The sequence below is a fragment of the Emydura macquarii genome, unplaced genomic scaffold (genome assembly GCF_026122565.2).
Source record: "Emydura macquarii macquarii isolate MOO-44397 ecotype Brisbane River unplaced genomic scaffold, CSIRO-AGI_Emac_v2 contig_67, whole genome shotgun sequence".
Classification (NCBI taxonomy): Eukaryota; Metazoa; Chordata; order Testudines; family Chelidae; genus Emydura; species Emydura macquarii.
The window spans coordinates 3334977-3355706 of NW_027130204.1; the positions used below are offsets into that span (position 1 = coordinate 3334977).

General features: G+C 44.1%; 1 protein-coding gene across 3 annotated transcripts in view; it reads left to right on the forward strand.

Annotated features, from left to right (window-relative positions):
• Nucleotides 1–470: 470 nt before the first annotated feature.
• Nucleotides 471–20730, forward strand: part of SORBS1 (sorbin and SH3 domain containing 1) — a 225097-nt gene continuing 204837 nt past the window's right edge. The window contains exon 1 of one of the 3 annotated variants that reach the window (XM_067538183.1): nucleotides 471–488. The gene's annotated coding sequence lies outside the window, so the exon portion shown is untranslated. Of the gene's footprint in view, nucleotides 489–18183; nucleotides 18221–20730 lie in introns of those variants that run through there. The other 2 variants (XM_067538355.1, XM_067538176.1) reach the window with 2 other exon arrangements.

Sequence of the window (20730 nt, forward strand, 5' to 3'; positions counted from 1 at the left end):
TATTAACTCTGTCTGCTCCTTCAAGCCCTTACAGTGGCTTCCCACCCTTACTCCTAGCAATTTCACCAGCCCGGGCATTAGGAGCGACTGGAGCATGCAACAAGTCCAGAAAGGGGAAGCCACATCCCTTGACGTTTCACCCAAGCCATAGCCATCTGGCTAGCCCAGAGCGCATGCTGCCTGGTGGATGCCTGGTAAATCAGATTACACTCTTATCAGCCCTCTGCTTTTTTCCCAGTGGCAAGCACAGACCCCTTCTATTTGTGCTGTTGCGTTGGTGAGAAGGAATCATTTGTGAAGCTAGCCAGCTGAGCTCTGCCCGAGTGGATGATTCCAGAGCCATTCTAATGAGGTGGGAGGAAACACAGCCCATTGGCCAGCTGCTCGTGTGTCTGTGAAGTCAGGACTTCATGTCACAGAAAAACAGAGCAGCAAATCTGCAGCATGTAGTGTTCTCAGAGCAAAGAGGCTGGCTGTTCATTTGCAAGGTAAGATCATCTATGCATTTAACTTTGTCACTTAGCCAGAGCTTTTCCAGGTGTGGCAGCTAATAATTCTTTCCCTCTCCCCTGCATTAAGGAATCCCTGAGGGTTCATTTTATTACTGAAACCATCATAGCAGGAAGACTAGGTGTTTTTTAAAAGGCCATCATGCTGTGGGATATTAGCCTTGTCTCTGTATTCTAGATATTGTTGTTTTGCACCACAATTTCTATACAAAACAAAGATTTATTTCAAAGCCTTTTTTCTGCAGGCAAAAGAGATTGCAGATGATGAGACCCGGGCTTAGGAAAGACTTTGTGATCATGGCTTTAAACCCATATGGAATGTTGGTTTTGCTGTGGGTGCAAATATAATGTGCCAGTTAACACAAAGGGAAATACACACGACATAGGTTCTCTGTGTGTGTTTGGACTGATTAAACTATATCTGCTGAGGAAAGGCTTCATCTCCCAGCCCTGGGAGAGCTAAAAGCAGGATGTATGCATTACAGTTGTTCATTCATCAGTGGCTGCAGATAATGCAATTATCAAGTCAGCAGCGCATGAATGCTGCTGTGCGTGCTGCACACTGAGAACGCTGTACTTTGGGGAAATCGACACTTGCTGTAGTTTGAATAAAATACAAGGCTGGGGAGAGGGCTCTTGGTTAGTCTAGATCCACTCCATTGTTCCCAAGGATTGGTATGGTCCATGCATTCCTGTGGAGACCTGTCCATAAAAAATTCAGGAGTGAAAAATAATCAGCAACGGTGTCAGATATCCCTATTGCCTGATGGATGGGTAGGTGTCTTGGTGCTTGTGAATTCACAGCAGTCTAATTATGTCCCAGCATGGAAAGGACTGTATTTACGGTCCACTCTTTTATTTACATGTCAGATTCTGCAACCCTGGTGTGTCTGCTCCTGCTGTAAGATGTCTTGGGGATGGTGAGAAATCCCCAGTGTGTTTGCCATGAGCAGGAATATCACTTGTTTATTTATTAGCCTATTAGGGTAATGGGAAAGCCATGCCTGCCCTGCTGCACGGATCTCATTTCAGCAAAACTGCCTGTTCTCCAGCTTGTACGCAGGTTTGATTTTTAAACAGTGAGTGTACTGTGCTCTTGCCAATCTCAAGGCTGCTATTCCTCCAAACTGCCTGTATCAATTTTAGTTCCCAAAGCAAAAGCTCCACTTAGAGTGGGATCTGGAACTTGATGAATAGGATTTGTGTGCCTATCTAACCAGGGAGAATGGTTTACTTACTTTTAGCTGCTGGTCCTGCCCTCGGTACTTCTGTTGTGCTTGTGTTGGCCCTGCTTTCCCTGCACTATACTTGGAACTGTAGTGCTTTAACAAATCTATATCGATATGAGCGAGATCAGGGCCCCATGGTGCTAGGCGCCGTACAGACACACAGCGTGAGACGTTCCCTGCCCCAGTGAGCTTACAGTTGAATAGACAAGACAGATAAAGGGTGAGAGGAAAAACAGAGGCCCAGAGAGGCTAAGTGGCTTGCCCAAGTTCAAGGAAATGCTCAGTAGCAGAGTTGGGAATGGATCCCAGATCTGCTGAGTCCCCAGACTGGTGGACCATGTTGATTCTCTAATACTAGCATGGGCACTTTAGTGATTCTATTGCATTGGTGCTTCACTTGTACTCTTTCTTTGGTTCTTTAATTTATTTATTATCCTAAAAATATGCAGACTGTTTTAAAGATAGTCCTACTCTATAAAGCCAACCTCAATACAGGAAATCTATAGAGAAACAGCCAAATAAACAGTAATGGTTAGCCAGTCAAAAACACAGTTATTGTGTCACCTTTAGAACACATTAGACTTATTCTAACACAAACACATTCTATCCAGAAAAATAAAAAGTATCTAATACGTTCTGGATGCGTGAAGGACTAACATAGAAATCAGGAAAGTAAGTTTTCTATGTATTGTACTATTCAAAATGAATAGTATTTTCAGGTGCCTCGTCCCTTAGTAGTAATTGAACAGGTGATTTTGAGAGTACAAAATTACAGGATACTGACAAGGGATGATAATGTGATGATGAACAGGTTTCTTCTTGCATTTTCTCCATTTGCTGTTGAGAGAAAGAGTTTGGGGGCTGGGGAGATGTAAGTGAAACTTTGAAGCATACTGAAATGCTGAATTTTCAGGGGGTTGGACTAGATGATCTCCTGAGGTCCCTTCCAACCCTAATCTTCTAGGAGTCTATGAATTACCAAGATGGTGCTGCTTTAGAGAAGGCAGCATCTGAGAAAAGGTTTAAATTACTGTTCTTCACTTAAATTACATTTCTTATTGTTAAAAGAGTGCTGTGTGTGGGAGTGCTGGGGGGGACATGCGCACAGAGTCACTGTTAAAAGATGGTGCTTGGCAACAGTCACTAGTCCTTGCATTTAGTTATCCTACTTAATGTCACCACAGCTGCTTTGATTAGTCATTTATGAAACGGCTAGGAATCCTAGAATCACAGATGAGTGTTGGAAGGGACCTCAGAGGGTCATCTAGTCCAACCCCCTGCTCAAAGCAGGACCAACTCCAACTAAATCATCCCAGCCAGGGTTTTGTCAAGCCGCACCTTAAAAAATCTCTAAGGATGGAGATTTCACCCCCTCCCTAGGTAACCCATTCCAGTGCTTCAGCTCCCTTCTAGTGAAATCTAATATCCTAATATCCAATCTAGATTTCCCCCACTGCAACTTGAGACTATTGCTCCTAGTTCTGTCATCTGCCACCACTGAGAACAGCCTGGCTCCATCCTCCCTGGAACCCCCTTTCAGGTAGTTAGAGGCTGCTATCAAATCCCCCCTCATTCTTCTCTTCTGCAGACTAAATAAGACCAGTTCCTTCAGTCTGTCCTCATAAGTACGGGTGGCTCATGAACTGCCTGTTAGGGGAGGCTAGCTCCTGGCCCCTCACCTTCTGCCTGAAGTCCCGCCCCTTCCACCCCCTTTCCCGTCACAGCCCCGCCCCGGGCAGCCTGAGCATCAGCCAGACTGGCCGGGTGTCCCCAGTGGTGAAGTGCCCCAGCACCAGTGGCTGGTGGCCTGTGCCCCCAGAGCCAGCACCCCAGCGCTGCCCGCCCCACCCCAGCCCCAGGCTGGCCTGTTCGCCCCAACCCCCTGAGCGCTGCCAGCCCACACTGTGCTATAGCACCAGCCTGGCTCACTCCCAGACTGGCCCTGGCCGGTGGTCCCCAGCTCCCAGAGTGCCGCCATCCTGCCCTGCCCCACCTCCAGGCTGACCTGGGGCTGCCTGGCCCGCTGACCCTCCCCGGGCTGGCCGGTCTGCCCCAGACCCTAGAATGCCACCAGACTGAGCGCCTCCCGCTCCCAGAGTGCCACAGGCCTGTGCTGCGCTGCAGCGCCGGCTTACCTCACCCCCAGGCTGGCTGCTTCAGCAGAGAGGCCAGGCCTGCTAAGACTGCCTGCCTGCTGCTGCTGCCAAGCCCATGCGACGTGGCAGGAGGGGACGGTGTGCGGGCGGGGCCAGCTTGGCTGTCAGGGAAGGCTCAGCCTGGCCTGGCCTGGCCTTATGTACTGGGCACCCATGCTCATAAGTCATGTGCCCCAACCACCTAATCGTTTTTGTTGCCCTCTGCTGGACTTTCTCTAATTTGTCCACATCCTTTCTGTAGTGGGGGGCCCAAAACTGGACACAGGACTCCAGATGTGGTCTCACCAATGCCGAATAGAGGGGAATAATCACTTCCTTCAATCTGCTGGCAATGCTCCTACTAATGCAGCCCACTATGCCGTCAACCTTCTTGGCAATAAGGGCATACAGCTGACTCATAACCAGCTTCTTATCCACTGTAACCCCTAGGTCCTTTTCTGCAGAACTGCTGCCTAGCCCATCAGTCCCCAGTCTGTAGCTGTGCATGGGATTCTTCTGTCCTAAGTGCAGGTCTCTGCACTTGTCCTTGTTGAACCTCCTCAGATTTCTTTTGGCCCAATCCTTCAGTTTGTCTAGGTCACTCTGTCTCCTGTCCTTGCCCTCCAGTGTATCTACCAGTCCCACCCGTTTAGTGTTATCCGCAAAGTTGCTGAGGGTGCAATCCACCCATCCTTCAGATCATTAATGAAGATGTTGAACAAAACCGGCCCCAAGATTGCAGTGATTTGCCTCGCTAATATCTTGCAGCGGTGAGTTCCACTGGTTAATTACCTGTTCCCTAAACTCCCTGAAGTATTGCTTTGAATCTGCTTTAAATGTTTGGCTCTTAATTTCATTGAGTGCCTCTTTGTTTTTGCCTTATAGGACAAAGTAAATGGGAATGCCCAATTAGCCGTATTGATTTTTTTTCTTTTGAAACTCAGGGCTCTATGTCCTTTCTGGATGCTCCACATTGATGTAAAGAAAAGTGCAGCGAGACTAGATTACATTAAGCCAGGGGAACGTCCCCGAGTCTTGTGGGTCAGATCCTGAAACCTTCATTCCCAGGCATAATCCCGTTCACCTCAGCCGCTCTATGCACATGAAGTCATTCTGCAGGATTAGACCCTGTGTTACATATTGTTTGTGCCACAGGGGTTAAGGTCAGCACTTTCGTTACTCATTATAGTAGAAGCCCCTCTACCCCCACCCCAGCTGAGCCTAAGGCCCCAGTGTACTGTATGAACACATAGTATGAGGCAGGCCATGCCCTGAAGAGCTTACAATTGGTAGACAGGGTAAAGTATGGAAGGAGAGAGAGGCATAGAAAATTGCCCAAGGTCTGTGACAGAGCCAGGAGCAGAATTCAGGTCCCATGATTCCCGTCCTGTGATCTGCTCACTGGATCACATAGCTTTCTGCTTTCTCCAAAAAGTCATTCTGGGGGGACCTCCAGGCACTCCCACATTTTGTTGTACCTTCACCACCACCAAAGGATCTGTCCTGAGGGAGCCCTTCCCCCGGCAAGATGAAGAGGTTTAGATGTTGGAGCTGGTCACCACTCCTCCAAGCACCAGCCCCGAAGGAGAGCAATAATGACAGTGTTGCCTGTCCCAGGAGGAAGCTATGATGCTTCTGCTGCTCTCCTGGCTGGGGGAGATGGAGACTTAACTCAGACCAACATTGATGGAAGCCCCATGTGGTGCTCCTAAATTTACTGTGAGTCCTACCAAGTTTGTTTATAATCTGGGCTGAGAGCTAATACAAAATATGTATGTGATCATCTTGCCTTCCTGGAATTGTGAACCAGCTTTGTTTTGTGAGATTCAGTCGTGCACCAACCCTCGCACAATGGGGTCCTACTTCAGGACTGCAGCTCCTAGGCTTCAGCAATACATGCAATAAATAATAACCCATAGGTTCCTACATGCTTATGGAAACTGCTTGGTCTGTAAAACTGAACAAAAAACCTCGTGACAAGAAGCTTTCTTGTGAGGTTTCTTGCTTCGGGCCCCAGCCAGAATCAGGAAATGCAGAGGTAGCAAGGTTACAAACACTGTTCTTTAAAAATGAATATTAGCACAGGTCTTGGAGGCTCACAGTTATGGGTAGGTTGTTTTGTTCAGACAGGTTCACCACCCTGATTGGGGAGGCTATGAGGTTAGAGCTTAAACTTTCTGCCCAAGATTTTTAAAATTGGAACCTAAAGTTTAGGCTCCTACATTCTTATTAAGGAATCAGATTTTCAAAACGGCAGAATACCCAGAATCTGAACCCCCTCCCCGGCTGACCTAGCTATGCCAATGCAGCTTTTCAGTGTAGATCAGACCTATGGCACAGAAAGGCAAAGTAATTACTAAAGAGGTGAAAGGTTTGAATGGTGAGCAAATTCGCACTGGATTCTGATTTTGCTGAGTCTTGTTTTGGTTTTTGTTTCTTCTCACTTCATTGTTCTCCAGACTAGCTTGATCTCCCCTGGAGGATGCTGGAGTCTACCCAGTGAGAGACGTCAGCCTTGCACTTTGAGCAACGCAATTGAATAACAATATGCCTCAAAGGAAAACCCCATATAACTTACTGGGTAACCACAATTAAAGTAATTACTTCTGCAGACTTAATTCCTCATCCATGAAGTTTAAATTCTTTGCAGTTTTCTTGTTTACTTCCTGACCTAAATGTTATTCAGTGTTGTTGTGTGTTGTTCCAACATTCTGCCCCAGAGGTGGCTGCATTTCAGTGGTGCATGAAATTATCCTTGTATATCCACTGACAACCTTTTAAGGATGTATTGAGGTCTAAAGTTTGTTAACCTCTTTACAAACATTGCAAGCTTTGTAGCAAAGAGGCCCAGCATAGAATACAAAGTATGGATTTATTGTTAGGAATGCCACTGAAATCATTTCTACTTTCTGTTATCCCAAGAACCAGCAGAGAACTCATCCAGTAACACTGTGGATGAGAATCTTCAATGATCCTGTCATCTTAGGTACACAGGAAACTAAATAGCAGTAAGACAATTGACCCATTAATGTGATTTATGGCCATATTGGTCTTTCTAGGAACAAGACACTTATAAAATGTTGCCAAAATCTGTTATCCCCAAAGGACAGACAGATGAACTATTCTGGTCTTGAATAAATCAGACAGACTTCACTGGCTCTAGCAAAGTTTGGGTGACTTTTTTTTTCTTAAAATAACATAAATTAAATTAGAATAATGATTTTCATGACGGGGATGTGTGGATGAGGGATTGGTAATGGGGTACAGAACCTTTTACCTTTGTATCCAGTTTAAATTTGACCCTGGTCAGTAAGGCCCATCATCATCAAGGATTCATCATCATCATGATGATGGCAAATCCCAAAGGGATGTAACCTCCTTGAGATCGGGCGCCATCTGGATCAAAGGACCAGAAACTGCTCAGTTATCTCTGTTCAGTTATCTCTGTCAGTTTGGGGGATTCACTCCATTCCCTAGTGCCCCAGCCTAAATCCACGCTTAGAGTTGGTCTTTCCAAGTCAGGCCGGGTTGAGGCACATTAGTAAGGGATGAAAAGTCTGCATTTGGGGCCCCAGGAGCAGATGGGAGGAAGAGGCCAGTTTAGGTTCTGCACATCTGGAATTTTGCCCAGCTGTGTCAATAGCAGAAACTAAACAGAAGCTTGAGTTATTCTGTGTTCTAGCTCAGCACGGCCCCAAGGCGCAGTTGCTAGAGAGATCCAAGAGCATGTTATAGACAGTAGCTGGGAAGTAATAGCAATAGCAGTAGGGTCATTCCTGTTTGATGCAAGATGTTAGGTGAGATGATCTAAGGGATCCATGTCAACTCTGTGAGTCTAAATAGGCATGTTCACTGTGGATCATGGAGCACCCTTGAAGCTGTCTCAATCTAGCTGAATATGTGGACTTCTGTCTGTCATTAATGGTATTTAAACAAGGGGATGTACTAAACTGTAAACAGGGTGATCTGTTTAACCCACAAAGATAACAATTATTTGCTCCCATTCCCTTCTGCAGAGTGCTCTGTCTGGGATCGTGCAAACATGGGGAAAGTATTTGCAAGTGTTTGTCCAAGTAAGACATGTCTTTGCTATGGTGGTATTTAATGCCCCTTCATTAGCTCAGTTTTCGTCACTGCTTATAGAACAGTTTTTACTCCCTAGAATGTGTTCCTGTTGCTGAATACTTGTGGGACATGGACTTGCCCCAGAAGTACTTGGCACCCCTCTAGAAAGCCATCTTTGTGTCGGGAATCAGCAAGTCGGGGCGCAGAATCTGGAGCATGTGACTCAACCGACCAGTCACACAGCTCAAATAGCAAATCATGTCAGCAATTTGATGGACAGTTTGCCAGTGGCCAAAGAGCTATACTATGTTTAAATAAACCACTGGATAAAGAATTTAGGATAATGCCAGCCCAGAAAAGCTCCCTGCTTCTAACCCCATCTCTAGAAGACAGGCAAAATTGGGAGGGTGGGGTAATCTGTAAGTCGGCTCATCTTTGGGGTCAGTTGCAGACTTCAGCCTTGATCTTCTCTGAGATGGCCCATGTGCAATCCAGGATTTGTCAGTGCTACTTCCTGCCCCCAGGGTTGTACCCACTTTTCTGTTCCAAGCCAGTTTGTTTGTTTATCCTCTTCAATCAGGAGGTGGGATATGGGATGGTAGTCAGCTGTCTCTCCCTTGATTGCTGAGTCCAGGCCAGAGTTTAGGAAGACCTTGTGTAGTGATAGTAAGCAGTACAGACCGTGTTAGTCAGTCTAAGTAAGAGAAAGAGATCCAGGAAGAACTACGGGGTCTGTCTATGTCCAGCAACCTTAATAACTTCTCTTCTTTCTGTTCATTGTAACTGAACCCTGTCTCTCCTCTACTGTGAGAGAGCACAGATGGATGCATTGACTTAGGGACATGGGCAGTTAGTTTGTAATATGAGTTACCAGTGAAGGCTTATAACCTATTTCCATGTAACATGTCTTTCAAGAAAAAACGTTCAGAAACCTCCTGGGTGCAATACAGCATCCCAAAGGGAGGCATGCAACATATACTCAAACGTACTGTACAACAATAAAAAGCGACAGAGCCCAAAGAAACTTCTTCAGAAAAATGCTTATGTACCGCAGCCTTTGCCAAGGCAGTGTAACATCCCGAGTCTTAGAAGCACTGTCATGATAACACATTGTAAGAGGGCAATTAGGTAGCTAGTTTTGTTTCTTCTTTGACAAGGCCTGTGCTGTGCCATCGATACAGAAAGCCCAAGAACTCCTGGGCTGATTAATTATTAAAAGAACCTGCTGAATATTTTACACCTTCTTTTTAGTAGTAGTTTATCTCACATCTATTGATACTTTTCCCTTCTTTCTTTTTGAAGTCTCCAAGAGCAGAGGGAAAATAACCCTCAGTAAATTAGGAACCAATTTACACTCATCTAAGATTTTAAAATGATTTCCCCAAATGTTGGAGAAATCTGGATCTGAACTTAGTGGCTTGAGCCTCTCTCTCTAAAATCCCTGTAAATCATTGCCTGCTGTTCTGAAGTCTGGCTATTTCAGAAGCTTGGTACAATGGCTCCTGAAGAGTTCATTGCCTTCTTTTTAAACCTAGTGCTTAATTACACAATATCAGATTTTGGTCTGTCCATAATAAAGATAGTAAATAATAAATCTTAATCCCTGTCCTCTTCTCTAACAGGTTCTATTATCATTACTGGAATTAAAATTGCACATAGGGGCATCAAGATGGGGCAATGTACAAACACACAGCAAGAAACAGTCGTTGCCCCCAAGTGCTTTCTTTGAAGTAATACAGCTTATGTAATGATGGGCCATGTTGACAGTATTTTCCCATGGACAATTATTAAAAAAGCTACTAATGCTGGAGGGATGGCTAACTTATCAGCTCGATGGGCAGTGCCCAATATATGGGCAGCCCTGCCAACCTTGTCAGCCTTTCTCTTTATTAACAATGGGTTTTTATTAATAGATTTCTTAAAGTGTATTTGATTTATTGCATCAGTTGTTTGGACACCTGTGCTGGCATTCCTAACAATAACGTATATAGAGCTAAATAAAACAAAGAAAACGCACAAGACTGTCTTATGTTTTAATTCCTGGGTCAGTGGTCTTTGGTATATAAAGAATGGTTATGTACATGAGACAGAACGGCTAAGTAGTCTTTGTGATAATGACGCTGGACAGGAGATCATTCCACTTAAATTCTTTTGATTGTGTTTTATTTCTAAGTAGTAGAGAAATATAATGTGTATGTCATGCAGCTAGAGCAATGATTTTCAGTGAATTTATTAGTCTGTGCCTTATTGTTGGATTACACACAATAGGAATGCTAAGAGAAACCTTGCATCAGGCCAAGAATTTAGCAGGAGGTCCTATTTCATCAGCCTTTGAGAAATGGGGGGAATCCTGTTATTTAGCTGTGCATGGTCATGGATCAGGCAGATATTGCATTCAAATACTCCATATGAAATAGTTCCGCTCAGTGCAGGAGAACAGCGAATTGTATTCCAGCTTCTTTCTGATTGTAGCAGCCTTGAGTTTGTAGAATCCCTGCTGATAAATCTTCATTTTCCTGGATTTGCATGGTTTGTACATCTGTTTCTCCTTGGTTGGGGGCTTTTAATTTAAAAGATCCCAGGCCTCCAATTTCTCTGTTGCTATCAGGTTGGGTTTTCACACTGCTGGTAGGAGTGGGAAGACACGTCCTTACTCGATATATCTGCTTCTGTGGTGAGGTGTATGTAACAATTAGGGTTTTGTGAAATGAACCCTTATGTTGTTGGGAATCTGGAAAGGCAGATGCCACTTTACAAGTCAGAGTTGAAGTGGCGTTTTAGAGAGGAAAGCTGCACTTTGTCATCTCTTGGAGACTTTATTTTTGTTCTTTCTTGAAGTGTTGTTTTTTCCTTTATCTAGAACAACAGCAATTCAGATTGCAAGTATGTGTGTGCTCATTGAAAAACATAATAGCAGGCACCCACTGATTATACTGACCCAAGCAAATGTACTGCTACTGGCATTGCAGAGCCAATGGAGCGAAGGCACAGTGTGCACTGGATGTTTTTGTGCCTCATGCTTCATCAACCTATATGCCCAACAAAACGCCAGCAATGTCTCATAGCCTGTGCTGAAAACTCATCCCGGATGCTAAGCCATTTGCTCTGTCAACACCCAGAAGAATTTCCCTCCCAGTAAGGAGGCACTCAGCTGTACAGAGAAGATGGGTGTGGCTTCCAGAGTAGACCTCCCAGTGCAGGCACTATATTGAACGCACAGGGCGAGTTGCTGAATGATCATTGTTTCCTGCTAATCAAAAAAAATTTATACTTCTTCTTTAAAGCCACTATGTAGACAGGCCACTAGGGGTATGCCCTCGAGCCTCCTAGCCCGGGGCTGATAGGCTCATGCCGGCTCCACTCGAGATAGCATACTAAAAATAGCACCGTGGATGTTGTGATCTGTTCAGTTGATATGTGTCTCTCTTGTGTTTCTAGGCAAGCCAGAATACAGGTGCTGGAGGAAGTGGTGTTGGTGATTCAGTAGGGGGCACTCTTTCCTCTGAATCAGTACTGAAGCAATACCACTGCATGGTGTGAGCGGCCACTTGCTCTCAAGGTGATGAGCTCCTGACCACATGTGCCTATTCAAAAGCCCACTATGCTTTGCACCAGGGTAGGGGCACTACTCCTGGTGTCTTGGTTCAGTGCCATCTTGGGGCTCTGGCTTTCCCCCTCCAGTTTTGATTGGGCACAGTACAATCCCCTGCCTTTCGTGTGATGTTGCGGCACACTGTTAAACAGCTCTTGCGATCCACCCCAGAGGTGGCTGCAATGGATAAAGCGATTCCTATGCTGCATGTGGTCTGTGAAGTACTTTGAGATCCTGATGGATGGAAAATGCCATGAATGTATGAGATATCCCTCTGGAAAAATCATGGCTGGGGAAAACTTGAATGGAAGATTATGGCAATTAAGATCACTCCATCACTTAAATACTGAAGTTTTCTCCGTTTTCTTTTGTACTGCCTCTGTTCTGAGGTGGTGGGCAGAGATCAGGGAACCTGCTAGTTGGAGGATTTGGAGATGCTGAATATATCATCCTTCACTTCTCAGAATATCTTCTTCCCCTCCATAAAAGGTTGAGAGAAACACTTTTATAGTCCTTCAGCAGTTGGGGACCATATCTTTATATGAAAAGTTGTAATTCCACATTGAGGTTTGTGGCTCACTATAAACTATGTCGGAGGCATGCTGTGTGTTGTAACGCTAGCCGTTCCCATACTGAATTGCCGTGTTGTGTTCAGTGGGCAATGTTCATGGTTAGAGATGGGGACTGAACCCAAACCCTGCATCCAAACAGATATTTTTGGGTGTTCGAACCCTTAACCCAGATCTAGGTCCAGTTGCACATGTTCTGGTTTTGCTGTGAACAGAGTGTAAATAAAAATGCACCAGCTACTATTCTGGGCACTCTTGCCATTTAAAAAGAATATGCACTAAAATCAACAGGCCGGTCAATTCTCCAAAGTCAACTCAAATTGCACCACTCCCCACAGTCCCCTTGCACCATGCCATCACCTAATAGCTGCCATCTCCCCTCATTCTTTTTCCTCTGTTTCCTCTGCTTGGCAGAAGGAGCCCCCTATGTTCCTGTAACTGTGGGAGCAGGAGCATATTTGCAGTGACGGGGATGCACAGTGGCTCTGGGCTCAGGCCTGTTTCCCCCATCCTGTCACTTCTCTCAGCTGCCCCTTGTACTCACACCCCGGGGGGGAGGGGAGGGATTGCATATCTGAGCCTATTCCACAGTGTCTGCATTATTCGTCTTATTACTGATTAGCATTTATTGTTGTTTGTGTTACCGTAGCACCTCAGAGCTCCTGTCATGGCTCAGGATCCCACAGTGCAAGGCGCTGTCCAACACAGATGGTCCCTGCCTCAAAGGGGTCAGAGTCTAAGTGTGAAGCAAGTGAACAGCCAGCTAGTGAGCACAAAGAAACAGAAAATATTGGTCAGCTTGGTAGGCAGTGGTTTCAGCACACAAATTCCCTTCTGTCTGAGTCCCAAACAGAAACTATCACTGCCTCTTTCCTTCCTGCATACCAGGAAGCAGGTCTAGGTTTGAAAATTAAATTTCTATTGATTAAAACCTGTGATTTATTATGCAAGTCTTATGATAATCACTGTCTGTAATTTAATTTTTGATTGCAAAACTTAATTTTTGAGCCTCTGAATATCATTTACAATCCAAATGCAGAGCTGGTAACTTTCCACGAGAGGTTCCAGGTTGCCACCATCACAGACATTCAGAATGTGTATTCTTTCTTTCCCCATCCAAACGAATTTAACTAAGTGGGTGATTTGGTTTCTTGTCCTTTGGAGGGGAAGTGCTCTGAAAAAAGACAAAAAATGGGGTTGTGCTCTTCTTCTTGTGTGCGTCTGTTTTTACTACTTGAAAGATCCCCCACTCCAAGCTTTTTCCTGACATTTGTTTTTCCACATTAGAAACATGCGTCTTTTCTCCTGTTTATTCTCTGTGGATGACTGTGGATTAGACAGAATTATCTCAGGGCTATAAAGCAAGTGAAAGCAGATTAACTGGGAGAGGAAGCAATGAAGTTTTTATTCAGATTGTTGAAAGGACTCTAAAAACACAGCCCAAACCAAACAAATAAACACCCCCTACCCCAAACAAAAAAAACCCCAAACAAACAAATAACCACCTCCAAGCAAACAACCCCCCCCAAACAAACAACCCCTCCCCCCAAAAGCCCCACCCACACAATCCCCTCCACACCCAAATAACAACAAGCAGCTCTTTAACTCAAATACCTGAGTCAGGTTGGGAGCAAAGCTGTTGTTTGTTTAAAATTCAACCACCCATTCTATGTATAAAGGGCTGAGCCCACAAGCTACAACCCAGCCACCCAAAGGAAGGAAGCCCAGACTGGACAGTAGTGATATTTTAAAGATAAAGGACATGCAGGCGAGAACCTCACACACCTTTTGTATTTTGTTTAAAAGCCTTTCAGGTCATCTGAAGCCAAAAAAGGGCACAGCACATTTCAAGGTCACCTTTTCAGTATTTATTTTTTCAAATAAGAAGTCAGTACTAGGTATAGGAGGGTGATAAGCGATATTGCGTATGTCGCTGAACGTCAACAGAGGGTGATGGAAAAAAATCTTTTTATATCATTGGGTTGCAAAAACAAACAAAGCATCCATTGCATTCTACCAATGAAAGTCTGTGCTCAGACTGTGTCTCGACTCTGCAACCAAAGTGTTCTGTTTGCAGGCTTTGCTCCATTGAAAAGGGATTACTTAAGGGCCTCTCTCCATTTTCTGGGGCTTCGGGAGTAGCTGTTGTTCTGTTTTCAGGGAATGGCGCTATTATTTTTGTTTTAAAATCAGGCCATAGCCATGCCATGCTGGCTTGCTTGATAAAGCTGGCTTTGCTAACGGTCCAGTGTGTGTGCATCACAAGCCTGGGGTGGGTGGGAGCGGGAGGGAACTGGACTGAGTCTAAATGGCAATACAAAACAGACTTGTTCTCATTTGTTAGGAAACAAGACAGGTCATTGACTCTTACCCCTTCTTTAAGTGCCAAACATTAAACATGCTCTAGAGGCTATGTCTACACTGACGGCGGTGAATTTGCTGCCATCAGATCAGTTTATCTGGTTCGTTTGAGTGGCAGTGAAGACCCACTCAGTCGATCCGGAAGTCGATCTAATAAAACCACCTCCCCAAAAAGCATAGCACTGCGTCCACGGGTACGCTTTTCCTGTCGGCACAGTGCAGTGGACACGGAGCGCTAAACAGAAGTCGCATAGCTTGCATAACTCCTGTCATCTGCTGCCAAATTTCACCGCCACTGTAGACTAGGCCTAGACTTCTGCTTTTATGTTACTAGCTTCTATTCATCTCCAGAGGTGCTGGTACTGGGTAGGGGGAGGGAGGGTGCAACCGCTCCTCCTGGCTTGAGGTAGGTTCCATTATATACAGGGTTTACAGTTTGGTTCAAAGGCTCTCAGCATCCCACTATACAAATTGTTCCAGCCCTCTGGTCATCTCATTAATATGATGATGGGTAAACCTCTAGGACAACATTTTCAAACTTGGTTGACTAAAGTTAGGCCTCTAATTTTAAGTCATTTGTTTAAAACAGCTGAGATGATTTTTCTTAAGTGTATGCAAATTTATCTGAAGTCCTTTCTTTGGAAAGCTTATGATATCAGTTCCTTATGAGTTTTAGTAAGAACATTGGCAGCAGCTCAAGGGAAGTGATTATTCCCTCTATCCAGCACTGGTGAGGCCACATCTAGAGTATCGTGTCCAGCTTTGGGCCCCCCACTACAGGAAGGATGTGGACAAATTGAAGAGAATCCAGTGGAGGGCAACAAAAATGATTAGGTGGCTGGAGCACGTGACTTATGAGGAGAAGCTGAGGGAACTGGGCTTATTTAGTCTACAGAAGAGAAGAATGAGGGGGGATTTGATAGCTGCCTTTAACTACCTGAAAGAGGGTTCCAGGGTGGATGGAGCTAGGCTGGTCTCAGTGATGGCAGATGACAGAACTAGGAGGAATGGTCTCAAGTTGCAGTGGGGGAGGTCTAGGTTGGATATTAGGAAATTCTTTTTCACTAGGAGAATGGTGAAGCACTGGAATGGGTTATCTAGGGAGGTGGTGGAATCTCCATCCTTAGAGGTTTTTAAGCTGTGGCTTGACAAAGCCCTGGCTGGGATGATTTAGCTGAGGTTAGTCCTGCTTTGAGCAGGGTTTGGACTAGATGACTCCCTGAGGTCCCTTCCAACCCTAATCTTCTATGATTCTATGATTTCTAGGGGCTGGGTTGGGAATACTATAGTGCCAAAATATCCCTCTCATATTATGTGACGTGTGCAGTTGTGTGCGGAGGAATTTAAATTTGGCTCCTTTTGGAGAGGCATATTCTGTGCTACCCCTGTACCCGGCCCCAGGAGGAGCTTGTTCTTTGCCCCGACCCGCCTCCGGGAGGAGCTCACTATTTCCCTGGCTCTTGCTGGCGCTCCCTCTCCCCTCAGCCCCCAGGGCCAAAGGAGTTCTGTGCCCCTGACGATTGCTGTGGGGGACCTGTGCCCCTGCTTGCCCCCCCTTGTGCACGCCCCTGGATGTGTGGATCTGTGGCCACTAGTACTGGGAATTTCAGGGGTTTGTTTAAATATTGTAATGAACTGGCTGGGGGTGTATGTGTATCATATTCTAAGGGACAGACTCAGAGCTGCTCAGCTGTGTGTCAGAGGCTCTATACTGCCAATAGCTATTGGAGAGTCTCCCTTAACTCAAATGGTAAGTATCTGTGCTTTTGGAGGAAGAGAATCTGCTTTTTGCCTCACTGTTGCAGAGAAATTCCAAGTGGCCAGAGTACCGCATAGTGACATTAGTGAAGTCCTAGATGGTGATGGATTTATTACAGTGCTGTCATCTATATATTCAGTGCATGTTAGATAGGGTCACTGCACCAGTGTGCCCTATTCTCTACACACTATTTTTTGGCTCTGTACAGAGATGCAGAAAATCCAGTCCCAACTAATTATTTATAACCAAAACATACAATATAAATACAAAAGGAAAATACGTGCACAGACAATACATCCAAGCTTGGTTCCCCTCACTACACGGTTGCTGTAGCGCATGCAAATGCTCCCTTGGTCATTGCTGGTGAAACTCTGCTTTATACCTTGGACAGGTTTCCATCATACCCTGTTCTTATACCTTGGATAGGAATTCCATCATGCCCTGTTCTTAAAAGGATACACTTTCCTTCCCAGTAAGAGCTTGTCCAGTTTCCTTTGTGTGTGTTTGTGTGCCCGTGCAGATTAGTTGTCCCCGTTATCATGAAGCTCATAATCGAGCTGTATTTCCAATTGAAATGATCATTACTGTGGTTTCCCCTGGGAACGAAACAGCTACCCATTGCCTCTCAAGGAGAGCTTGAAACACCTCCAGCTGTTTTTAAATCCTGTTTTGAGATGTCTCAGTGGAAGATACCCTAAATCAGATTTTCCTGAGCAATTTCGGTGCTCAGAATTCAGCAGATGGCCCATGTTCTGATACTTGGACGGTTGTTCAGGGGTAAGTTCAGATAAGGCAACATGGAGCTACTGTGAAAGGGTTGCATGGAATGTGGTTATGGGAGATGCAGTTGCAACAGCTTCCTCTTGGTCGTGCTGCTGCTGAATCTGTAATTAAGGATTGGTAATACAGCGCTGTAATGTTCACATCACCTTTCACCAGAGATGCAATGTGGTGTTTAAGTTCCCAGATTACATAACCCAGTGTAGCAACTGATATATGCAATTGAGGTAGTCGTAGCTAGACGATCACAGTGGCCCTTACACTTATGCCTTTCTACTTGAATCTCTCTTCCTGCCTCTTCAGTGTCCATGTTAGAAATGAAATGGAATGGGTTGTTCGCTGTACAGGACATCATTTAAAAAAAATTGTCATAAATCCTGTCTCACCTTGGGCCTCATCCTTTGTCATCTTTCTCCTTCCATCTGGGTAGGGTGAAAGTGAGCAATGAAGTGCTATATGGCAGTACAAAAAAGCACCCTCCAATTCTGCTGTTTTCGTATCGGGAAAATCCCAGAGGTTCACTGATCTCAAAATCCCTGGATCAAGCTTTGTGGGTGGTTTCAGTATCTGGCTCTGAGGTTTGCCTACCACTCCCATGGGCTGAACCATATGCCTGGATCAGAGCATCCTGAAGTTAGATTTATGGAGTTTGGAAATTCAGATCTGAATTGCATGGCTTTGACCCAATTTATCAGAGTGAAAAGTAAACCCATTTGCTTTTTTGTGAATTACTAATTTCAGAATGTTATTCAGATATTTAAAATTATTTACTAGGTACCTAGAACCCCTATTAAATGGCTTGTCTCCTCTCCCACTCTTTGATTTCCCTGAGGGACCAAAGAGGAATTTAAAACTTTGAATTTTGAGGCTCCACAGCTATTTTCATGACAACATTATGATGACCTAACTGCAGGATTATTATTTCACGACAAGAAAGGCTGAGGTAGGACGGGGAATCTTTTGGAGCTCTTGCAATGTGTGTGATCACTTAGGAGGACTCACAGTGTTGCTAACACTCATAATTGCATGGCGAATGTTTCAATATTTGTCTTTTTCTAAAAGCCCATGCACCTGGAGTCAGGTGATTGTGTGTGAATCTCAGCTTGTTTTTTTTTTTTTTTTTTAAAGGAAGTGTCTAGCACTCCTGGTTACAGAGGAAAACTTGAAAATGTGACTGCTGAAATCTCAGAATCTAGAAGGCAAATAAAACCATCTTTAAAGGTATTATTTGTAAAAAATCTCATGAGTTTTAAGCCAGTCATATGATTTTTGAACACTTGGGAGATGGCTTAGGTTTCAAAGGTGGGCATCTTAAAAATGACATCCAAATTCTGCATTGGGATGCTTATATTACACTTGGTCATAGAAAATAGACACACAGGCGCATAGTGTTGGATCCAAAGTTCATCAAAGTAAATTGAAAGATTCCCATTGACGTCAGTGGGCTTTGGATCAGGCCCATGTATCATGGACTGATTTAATGTCCTGTTGAGATGCCAGTATTTTAAAAATTTGGCCATTAAGTGTCTTCAGTAATAGAAAATGGAACAAAAAAAAGTGCTCACCAAGTCAACTCTTTTAGAAATGATTCCTCATTCCCTCTCCAAGTGTTCTGCATGAAAGTTACCCTCTACAGTATTTTGGGTTTTGTCCTTTAGTCCACAAATTGCCAATTAAAATTGCTCACTTCCTGTAATTCTCTGCTCCCTTCAATTTCATGATGTTGTTACATAGGCTTCATATGTTTGTGTTATGTTATTTTGCCTTTTACTCTGCAGTAATACACAAACTGATATTTAAGGACCATGTCCTGCTGTGGTACTCTTTAAACTCAGGCTTTCAATGTCTCCTGACCGCATGTCTACCCCCACTAAGCAGATAATCATCCTCTGATTTTTCTCTTTTCCCCTCTTGCTTTATATTGGTGGATTTTGTTGTTCATGCTTTTACTCTGATATATCCCTGAGATAAGGGTTATTGGTGAACTAATCTTGTAATATATTTCTCCATTTGCACTGTGTAAGCATCGGCATAAAATGTATACATGATCCCTATCAGATGTATGTTATATTCCCTAGTTCCATGTGATGTGCAGCTTATGATCTCAATTTTGTGCTGCAAAAGAGAGAACATGGGTCTAATGTTTAGAGACAGCAATTGGAGTCAGGGTTCTAGCTTCTTGTCAACCTCTGCTGTTTTACTGTGTTACCTTGGATAAGTTGCTTCATTTCTCTGCCTCATGTTTTATTAGTAGTAAGTGATGCACCAAGCAGGAAGACCTGTAGGAAACAACTTCATTATATGGGCTGAGAGGCCAATGTTATGTGCAGACATTCTACTTTTTCTCTAACAACAGCCCTGGATTGCATTCATCCCTGGTCCCTTACCAATATGAGTTCCTCATGAAACCTGACCCTCATTCTCCAATTCCACCCATCAGACTACACCACTGTTTATCCATCTGTAGAATGGGAACTAAAATATCTTACCTACCTCACAAAGCTGGTGTGAAACCTGTTTTGGTAAATGTTTGTATTATCCCTTACAACCCTTAGCTGAAAGGAGCACCAATGACCATGATAAAGGAGAATTTACTCATGTTCTGGACTAGAGGAATGAGTTCTAGATTGGCAGTCAGGAACTCCTGTGTTCCAAGCCTGGTTCTAGTACTGATTTTGGAATACCTTTTCCACTGGTTCTTTGGTGCCTTGATTTCTGGGTCAGATTGTTCAAAGGGACTAAGAACCCACAGCAACTTTTGATGTCAGTTAGTGCTGTAATCTCTTGGCACTTCTGAAAATCAAGCCCAAGTTAGGCAACCAGAAACGGAGATGACAAAAATCAATAGGGTACTTTTGAAAATTGTGGCCATACTGTTAATTTCTGGACAAATAATTTACTTAACCTCTCTTTCTGTGTCCTTATCTGTAAAATCGGTATGATTATATGTAACCTACAGGGATGTTGTCAGGTTTAATTTCAAATTGCACAATGCTTTGGGCATGTAAAGGGTGCTAAGGGTTCTTATTCTTAAATGCAAATTCTGACTTTCTGATTTAAAAGCAGAGGGACACAAACAAGTATTTCAAAGAGTGTCTGTCCACATCTAATGTCACGTATTGTAAGAGTTTTGTATATTTGTTGATTGTTTTTTGTTTATATACTGTTTATTGGGATGGGTTAGGGATGGTATATGGCACCAACTAATTTGCTTGAACAACAGAAAGGGAAAGCTTTTACATGTTTTCTAATGAGTCAATCAGAAATGTTGTGTTCGCTTTTACTGGGTTGGCATTGTTTTTGGACTCTAAAATAGGTTATGAATGTGTTTGTCAGGAAAGATAAATCTGTAAGAACTGTTGCATTCAATACATTTCCTTTTTAAGTAGAAACAATATAAAGAGCTTAATTCAGCACTGAATAAATCTCACTTTTGTTCCACTGATTGTATAAAACCCTGGACTGCTCTGCTCTGTGTTTGCCTCAAACTGTTTATATTACCTAAAATGTCATTCCAGAACAGAGCTTGGCTTAGGACTGTAGTGAAAGCCATTTCATTCCATGTATGGACCTGGTCTCCCAAAGCTATTTTAGTGGGTAGCTAGAAAGTATTTCTTTGTGAGCTGTCATTTTGTCTGTGTTGATGTGTATTAGCCAGTTTGATGGGGCAGCTACATTCCTGTGAAACGCTGCCCTGTGCCCTTTCCAGGAAGGAGCCGGACTCTGCAAGT